Below are 9,236 nucleotides of genomic sequence, written 5' to 3'. Positions count from 1 at the left end.
AACAACAACAACAACAAGAGGATGGATACAGAGGACAGATTGGTGGTTGTAAATGTGTGGAGCCTGGGGAATGGATGAAGTAGGTGAAAACAGTTAACAATTACAAAGATCAAGTTTAAAACAATTAAATCATCAGGATGTAATGTACATCATGGTGACTATAGTTCATTATATTGTATAGTATTTTTGACAATGCTAAGAGAGTAGATCTTAAAATTTTTCATCTTAAGAAAAATTTTGTATTATATATGGTGATGGATGTTAACTAGATTTATTGTGATGATCATTTCTCAATAGATACAAATATTGAATCATTATGTTGTATATCTGAAACTATTATAATGTTATAGGTCAATTATATCTAAGTAAAAAGAAAAAAGAATGGGAAACAAATTCTCTAAACATAGCATTAGTTTTCTACCTCAGTAAGTGGAGTATAAAGAACTTTTCAGGAGAAGCCTGGGGATATGGCAGGGTAGGAGGAACCTAAGCTAACTTTGTCCCACTGATACACCTAGATAACAGTCACATCAGTGCAATCAACCCAGAAAGTGATCTGAAGACTGGCAGAACAGACTCTCCACTGTTAATCAGAGAGAGGAGGCCACATAGAAAATGGTAAGAGAGACAGAGACCGGGTTGAGAACAAAACTCAGTGAGTCTAACCACAAATGAAAGGGACAATACAAGCACAAAAAGGGGAGATGAACAGACCCCACATCAGGCACTCCAGACATGGGAAACCTTCACTGGGAGTATGAGTTCCCAAAATATTTGACTTTTAAAACCAGTGGGGTTTAAGGTCAGAAGTTTTACAATCAATGGGGCTTAACCCTGGGTACTTTAAAAATAAGCTGGCTCAGTTCTGGGAGAGCCTGAAGACAATAGGAAACTGAGTCACTGCCTGTAGAGAAACAGCATAAAAACAACCCTACTGAGATACAGCATAGAAGCAGCAGTTTGAAATGTGCCTGAGGCATAGGGGAAGGAAACTTATTTATTAGTTTCAGAACATGCACTAGAGGGGCAAGAATACTAAGAAACTTCTCCGAGAACAAAAGAGGTGGCAGGCACCATTTTCCCCTGTACCCCCAGCATAGATGCCCAGACACCTGCAGGAACCAGTGCAAACACTCCCCACAAAGCTTGCTAACACTGCACACCCCACTCCTATGTTCTCCTGTAGATCTTCCCCATTTAACCCCCCAATTCAGCTAGAGTCCCTACAAAGTGGCTCTAGCCAGGTCTCATCCTGCAATCAGCCCTGGTAGGGAAAGGCACCTAGCTGCTAAGATCATACCCCCTACCCCAGCATCGTCCTGGAGACTTACCCTATCCAACCCATCCCACTTGGCAGGAGTCCCTACAAAGTGGTGCTTATTGTGTCTCATTCTGGAAGAGGCCCCAACAGTGACCAGCACCATTCCAAAGTGACTCTTATCTTAAGGATAGGGGAAAGTAACCACACACACTAGTTCTATTGCAGCCTCCACAATGGGCTGGGGCAAACATCTGATCTGATTGCTAGCCCTGATCTGATTGCTAGGCCACCAAGAAAACCTCACAGGGGAAGCTTAAGGAGAGAGCCCTGTAGTTTGAGGTCACTGCAATCCCCACAGTCACACTGGGGGCAAAAATCTGGTCTGAATATAGGTACCAACAAAAGTCTCTCAGGGGAAAATGCAGGAAGAACTACCTGCAGTTCAGTGTGACCATAGCCCTGCCTGGCAAATGGGCTGAGGGCAGGTACAGAGTCTGATCCAATTACAAGCTAAAAGCAAACATGGCTCAACCACAACAGTAGGGTGCACACAACACACTTTAGAGACATCCCTGAAGGGCTTGGTTCTGGTGAAAAGGGGACTTTGCACTACAGGGCACAACAGGACATTTTCTTCATAACATCACTACTTTCAAAGTCAGGAGATACAGCTGACTTTCCTAATACATAGAAACAAACACAGAGAGTTAGACAAAACTAGGAAACAAAAATATATCCAAAATGAAACACCAGGACAAAATCAGAGCCAAACAGCTAAATGAAATGGGGATAAGCAATATGCTTGACAGGGAATTCAAGGTAATGATCATAAAGTCACTGGATTTCAGAAAAGAGTGGAGGATCTCAGTGAGGTTTGACAGAGAATTCAAGGTAATGATCCCAAAGATACTGGATTTCAGAAAAGAGTGGAGGATCTCAGTGAAACTTTAAACAAAAAGAAAATATAAAAAGGAACCAATCAGAGGTGAAGAACTCAATACCTGAAATTTAAAAATACACTAGAGGGAAAAAAAGTAGTCCAGAGGAAGCAGAAAAAAATAAAAAAATAAATGGGCACAGGGTAAGAAAGCTCAGTGAAATCATCAAGCTTAATAATATCTGCATTATAGAAATCCCAAAAGGAGAGGAGAGATATAAAAGGGCAGCAAATGTACTTAAAGAACTAATAGCTGAAAAATTCCTGAATCTGGGGAAGGAAACAGAAATCCAGATCCAGAAACACAGACAGCCCCCAACAAAATCAACCCACAGTGGCCCACACCAAGGCACAGAATGATTAAAATTGTAAAAAGCAGGGATAAGAGAGAATTTTAAAAGGAAGGAGAGAAAAAAAAAAGTTACATACAAGGAAAATCCCATAAATCTATCAGCTGATTTTTCAGCAGAAACTTTGCAAACCTTGAGAATGGTGTGATATATTCAAAGTGCTGACAGGAGAAAACCTACAGGCAAGAATACTCTATCCAACAGGCTGTCATTCAGAATAGAAGAAGAGATAAAGAGTTTCTCAAACAAACAGAAGTTAAATAAATTCATCACCACTAAACCAGCTTTACAAGAAATGTTAAAGCAAATCTTTGACTAGAAAGAAAAGGTCATATGAAGAGTAAGAAAAATACAAAAGAAAAAAAAATTCATAGGTAAATACAAACATAATAAAGGCAGTAGATAAGACACTTATAAAACCAATATGGAGGTTAAAGCACAAAGCAGTAAAATCAATTTTATGTATAAAATTTGTCATATGATTCATAAAATAAAAGAATGTAGCCTTTTATGAAGATGGCATCAAAGTCTAAGAAGGAAGCCCCTGCCCCTCCCAAAGCCAAAGCCAAAGCAAAGGCTTTGAAGGCCAAGAAAGCAGTGCTGAAGGGCATCTGCAGTCACAAAAAAAAGAAGATCCACATGTCACCTACATTCTGATGACCCAAGACACTGCGCCTGTGGAGGCAGCCCAAATATCTCAAAAGAGCGCCCCCAGGAAAAACAAGCTTGATCACTATGCCATCATCAAGTTCCCCCTGATTACTGAGTCAGCCATGAAGAAAACAGAAGACAACAACACACATGTGTTCATTGTGGATGTAAAGGCCAATAAGCACCAGATCAAACAGGCTGTGAAGAAGCTCTACAACATTGATGTGGCCAAGGTCAACACCTTGGTCAGGCCTGATGGAAAGAAGAAGGCATATGTTCAACTGGCTCCTGACTATGATGCTTTGGATGTTGCCAACCAAATTGGAATCATCTAAACTGAGTCTAGCTGGCTAAATCTAAATATAAATTTTTTCAACAACAACAACAAAAAAGTAAAGTGTCACATCATATACATAAAACATGAGGGGAAGTAAAAATTTAGTGCTTTTAGAATGGGTTCAAATTTAAGCAACCATCAATTTAATATAAACTGCTATATTCATAAGATGTTATATATCAACCTAATGGTAACCACAAATTAAAAACCTGTTAGAGATATGAAAAAAAGAGAGAGAGAGAATCCAAGCATATCACTAAAGAAAACCAGCAAACCACAAGGGAAGAAAGCTAAAGCAGGAAGGAACAGAAAAGAACTACAAAAACAGTCCTGAAGGAAGTAACAAAATGGCAATAAGTACATACCTATCAATAATTAATTTGAATGTAAATTGACTAAATGCTCCAATGTAAACCCATAGGGTGACTGAATGGATGAAAAAGCAAGATCAATCCATATGCTATGCTGCCTACAAGAGATTTACTTCAGACTGAAAGATACATTCAGATTTAAAGTGAAAGGATGGGAGTTAAGATGTTGGAGTGGTAGGGGGATCCTATGCTTGCCTTGTCCCTTGAAAATAGCTAGATAATTATCAAATCATTCTGAACACCCAAGAAATTGATCAGAGGCCTGAGAACAAACTGTACATATAAAGGGAGAGAAAAGGCCAAATTGCGGAAGGTAGAAGCTGCAGGGAGTTGATTTTGGGGAGAAAAGAATTGCAGGTGCTGTTGGGGGAAGGATCTCTGATCATGGAGAGAGAAGACAGAGAAAAAGAGAGAGAGAGATAAAGAGAGAAAGCAGCATGCAGTGGATTGCACAAGAAAAACTCTTCCTTGAAACCATTGACTGGGAAAAGAAGAGGGGTTGATTATCACAAGTTTTTACAAGCAGGGGAGCTCAAAGTCTGAAGTTTTAAAAGTTCAGGCCATCACCCAGGTCATGTGTGGTGGGCTTAGTGCTTCTTATGTGGGGAAGGAGGTCAGAGGCCCAAATCAGAAAGCATGGTCTGAGGATCTCATGGGATCTCTCTCATGCACCAGAAGAAATAGTTCCCCTTCTTAAAATGCATTTGGGAGAGGTGGCACTGCCTCTCAGGGATCAAAAGAGACAGGTGGGCACAATTGAGTGACCACGTTAATTATCATAACAGCAGAGGCACCTGCTGAAGGAAGCTAACATGGAAGCCAGCTTTTGGCTGTGTTTTACCATAAGCTCCCAGGCCCTGCATGGTCATAAGATTGCTTATCTGGGACAAACCTGCACCAGCAACAGCATGGGGAAACCTCCCCCAGAAGATCAGCATGGGTCTACACCACTCTAGGTCCCTAAAATTTGGAGTTTTTGAAACCCAGCTGTGCACCTGAGATAAAACACAGGAGCTTTGCACCACCAGGCAGGCAGATGGCACAGACACAGGGTGAAAGCAGGGTTCTGATGGAAGTCAGGGACACAAGAAGGGGAAATTGTATGCTCTTCTGTGAGGGCTTCCTGAACAGCTGCAGGCTTAAACTCTCTTGTCTGGGGACAAGACAACAGTGTGATGCAATTCCCCCTGCCCCACTCATCAGCACCGACAGACTTCAGTGTTCAACACTGTGCCCCTCAGTGGAGGCTGGAGCCATTTAACTAACCCCCACCTCACTGGTCCCTGCAAGGTGCATCTTTACTAGGGCAAGTCAGCCTGATAAGAGCAGTAGGCCCCTCCCCCAGAAGACCAGCACAAACCCCCACATGCACCAAACCTACTGATCATAGAGTGTTGCAAACTTCAGCTCTAGTGGAAATAGGGTCAGGCTTATTATAACAAGCAGACAAAAACAAAACAAAAAAAAACTATTTAAAACACCACACACTGGACAAGGTCCAAATACTCCCCACTGTTATCAAGGAGAAACTCTGCAGAGGACTGAATGAGGGAAAGAGAAGCCAAAACAAAACAATAGAGTGCACACTCTGAATGACCTCCTGAAGTGCCAGGCCCTGGATACTATAGGATCTCTTCTTAACATAGCCATTATTCTCAGGTATAGGAAATTTAACAGGCTTTCCTAACATACACACACACAAAATAAAAACTGACCTAGACAAAATGCCAAGATGGAGGAATTTGCCCCAAATGAAAACATGAAGAGGTCATGGCCAGTGATCTAATCAAAACAGATATAAGTAATATGCCTAAACCAGATTTTAAACAATCTTAAGGATACAGGCTGGGCTTGAGAAAAGGACAGAAGACATGAGAGAATCCCTTCCTGCAGGGATAAAAGAACAAAAAACTAGTCAGACTGGGTGCCTGGGTGGCTCAGTTGGTTAAGTGACTGCCTTCGGCTCAGGCCATGATCCTGGAGTCCCTGGATCGAGTCCCGCATCGGGCTCCCTGCTTGGCGGGGAGTCTGCTTCTCCCTCTGACCCTCCCCCCTCTCATGTGCTCTCTCTCATTCTCTCTCTCTCAAATAAATAAAATCTTAATAAAAAATACTAGTCAGACTGAAATTAAAAATGCTTAATCAAGATGCAAAACTGACTGGATACAATAAAAATGAAGATGAATGAAACAGAGGAAAGAATCAGTGATATAGAAGATAAAATTATTGAAAATGATGTAGCTGAAAAGAAGAGGGAAAGAAAAGTATTGGATAAAGAAGGTAGACTTAGGGAACTCAGCAACACCATAAAGTATAATAACATTCATATTATAGGAGACTCTGACGAGAGGGGAAAGGGGGCAGTAGTTTTATTTAAGGAAACAATAGCTAAAAACTTCCCTAGTCTGGGGAAAGAAACAGACATCCAAATCCAGAAGGCACAGAGAACTCCCATCAAATGCAACAAAAGCAGGCCAACACCAAGATATATTGTAGTAAAATTTGGAACTATAGAGATAAGGAAAGGATCCTGAAGCAGCAAGGGAAAAGAAATCCCTAACCTACAAAGGAAGACAAATCAGGTTTACAGCAGATCTTTCCACAAAAACCTGACAAAAATCCCCAACCTACAAAGGAAGACAAATCAGGATTACAGCAGGTCTTTCCACAAAACCTGACAAAAAAAAAACAGAAGAGAGAGGCATGACATATTCAATGTGATGAATGGGAAAAATATGCAGCCAAGAATACTTTATCCAGCAAGACTATCATTCAGAATACAAGGAGAGAAAGTTTCTGAGACAAACAAAAACTAAAGGAGTTCTTAAATACTAAGCCAGCTCTGCATTAAATATTGAAAGGGACCCTTTGAGTGGGAAAGGAAGACCAAAAGCAACAAAAACTAGAAAGGAACAGGGAAAGTCTCCAGAATCAGGGACACTACAGTTGCTGTAATAAACAAAATGGCACTAAATACTTATCTATCAATAATCACTCTAAATGTAAGTGGACCAAATGCTCCAATCAAAAGACATAGTGTATAAGAATGGATTAAAAAAAAAATAGGACACATCTATATGCTAAGAGACTCATTTGAGACCTAAAATCACCTCCAGATTAAATATAAGGGGATGAAGAACCATCTATTATGCTAATGGCCATCAAAAGAAAGCCAAAGTGGGGTGGAGCAAGATGGCGGAGGAGTAGGAGACCTGGATTTTGTCTGGTCTCAGGAATTCAGCTGGATAGGGATCAAACCATTCTGAACACCTACAAACTCAACAGGAGATCAAAGAAAAGAATAGCAACAACTCTCTGAACAGAAAAGAGACCACTTTCTGGAAGGTAGGACATGCAGAGAAGTGAACACGAGGCGATATTCGGGAGGATAGACGGCGGGGGAGGGGGCCTCTGTCGGCCGCTTCTGGCAAGTGATAGAACCACGGAGCACAAAATTGGAACTTTTAGAAGTTGGCTCCGCTGAGAGATGTCACTCCGGTGGCTAAGCAGGGGGTGGAACCCTCGCGGGACAGTGTGGTCTCAGGACCCTCAGGGTCACAGAAAGACCGGGAGTGCCTGAGTGCAGCAGAGCTCCCAGGTATCAGAGCAGGGAAGCCGGCTGCAGAGACAGAGCCGAGGCGCGGGCTCTCAGCTCAGGGTTGTCATAAACCGTGATGAGGGGCACAGTCGGGCCACTGCTCCTCCAGCAGGGACCCAACAAGCGGCAGATCCGGGGAGACTCACCTTCTTCCCCTGGGAGGAGAGGTGCGGGAGCGCACCGCAGCGATCTGCTGGGTTTGGAGACTCCACACTGAGTCGGGTGCCAGAGATAGAAACGTGCGATCACAGGCCAGGTGAGCACAGAGTGCGGCTGGAGACTGGGGAGCTGGGAGTGACTGACTGCTTTTCTCTGGGGGCTCACTGAGGAGCGGGGCCCTGAGCTGCCGGCTCCTCAGGGCAGAGATTGGGAGGCTGCCATTTTCACTCTCGTCCTCCAAAGCTATACGGAAAGCTTGCAGGGAACAAAAGCTCCCAAGAGCAAACCGAAGCAGATTACTTAGCCCAGACTGGGCAAGGGCAGGGCAATTCTGCCTCCAGCAAAGACATTTGGGAACCACGGCAATAGGTCCCTCCCCAGAAGATCAGCGAGAACAGCCAGCCAAGAACAAGTTTACCCATCAATGAGAATGGCAGAACTCCAGCGCTAGGGGAATACTGAACATAGAATCCATGGCTTTTTTATCATGATTCTGTAGTCTTCCAAAGTTAATTTTTTTTTTACTCTCTTTTTTTTTTTTGAGTTTTTCCTTTTCCCTTTTTCAACCAACATCTTATCAATCCCTTTTTTAAAAAACATTTTTATTTTTCATTTTTAGAGTCAATTCTATCCCATTATAGTAGTTCCCCTTATTTTTGGCATATATATATATATATATATATATATATATATATATATATAAATGGTTCTCTCTTTAAAATTTTGAGATAGTTTCTTCTAACAGATCAAAATGTACCCTGAATCTCTAGTGTATGGTTTTTTTCTACTCCCCTGCCTGATCACATTCTCTCCCTTTTTTTCTTTTTTTTTAAAATCCTCTTCTTTCTTTTTTCAAACAACTTATCAATTCCTTCCAAAAATTTTTTTATAATTTTCATCTTTACAGTCATATTCCATCCCTTCATCATATCAACCCTTATTTTTGTACATATATAAGTTTTTCTTTCTTTAAAATTTTGGGAGGCACTTTCTTCTAACAGACAAATATACATCCAAAATCTAGTGTGTGGCACTGATCTATGTACCAGCCTGATCATATTTGATCATAATTTTTTTGTTTGTTTGTTTTGTTCTGATTTGTTTGTTTTTATCTTTTTCTTTTTCTTTTTTTTCTTTTTTCTCTCTTTCCCTTTCTTTTCCTCCTGCTTCAGGTCTTTTCTGATTTGTTTAGAGTATATTTTCTGGGGTTGTTGTTACCCTGTTAGCATTTTGTTCTCCTCTGGACAAAATGACAAGACAGAAAAAATCACCTCAACAAAAAGAACAAGAGGTAGTACAGACTGCCAGGGACCTACTCAATATGGACATTAGTATGATGTCGGATTTAGAGTTCAGAATCATCACTTTAAAGATACTAGCTGGGCTTGAAAAAAGCATGGAAGTTATTAGAGAAACCCCTTCTGGAGAAGTAAAAGAACGAAAATCTAACCAAGTCGAAATCAAAAAGGCTATTAATGAGGTGCAATCAATTATGGGGGCGCTAACTGCTAGGATAAATGAGGCAGAAGAGAGAATCAGTGATATAGAAGACCAAATGATGGAAAATAAAGA

At 41.3% G+C, this 9,236-nt stretch overlaps 1 pseudogene; it reads left to right on the top strand.

Annotated features, from left to right (window-relative positions):
* The first annotated feature begins 3,064 nt into the window (after positions 1-3,064).
* Positions 3,065-3,534, top strand: LOC123860905 (large ribosomal subunit protein uL23-like; annotated as a pseudogene).
* Positions 3,535-9,236: the final 5,702 nt, after the last annotated feature.

This window comes from Mirounga angustirostris, unplaced genomic scaffold (assembly GCF_029215605.1).
Source record: "Mirounga angustirostris isolate CCGP_5_RB_7025 unplaced genomic scaffold, mMirAng1.0.hap1 SCAF_11, whole genome shotgun sequence".
NCBI classification, from domain to species: Eukaryota; Metazoa; Chordata; class Mammalia; order Carnivora; family Phocidae; genus Mirounga; species Mirounga angustirostris.
This window is presented reverse-complemented; position numbering and strand designations above follow the sequence as displayed.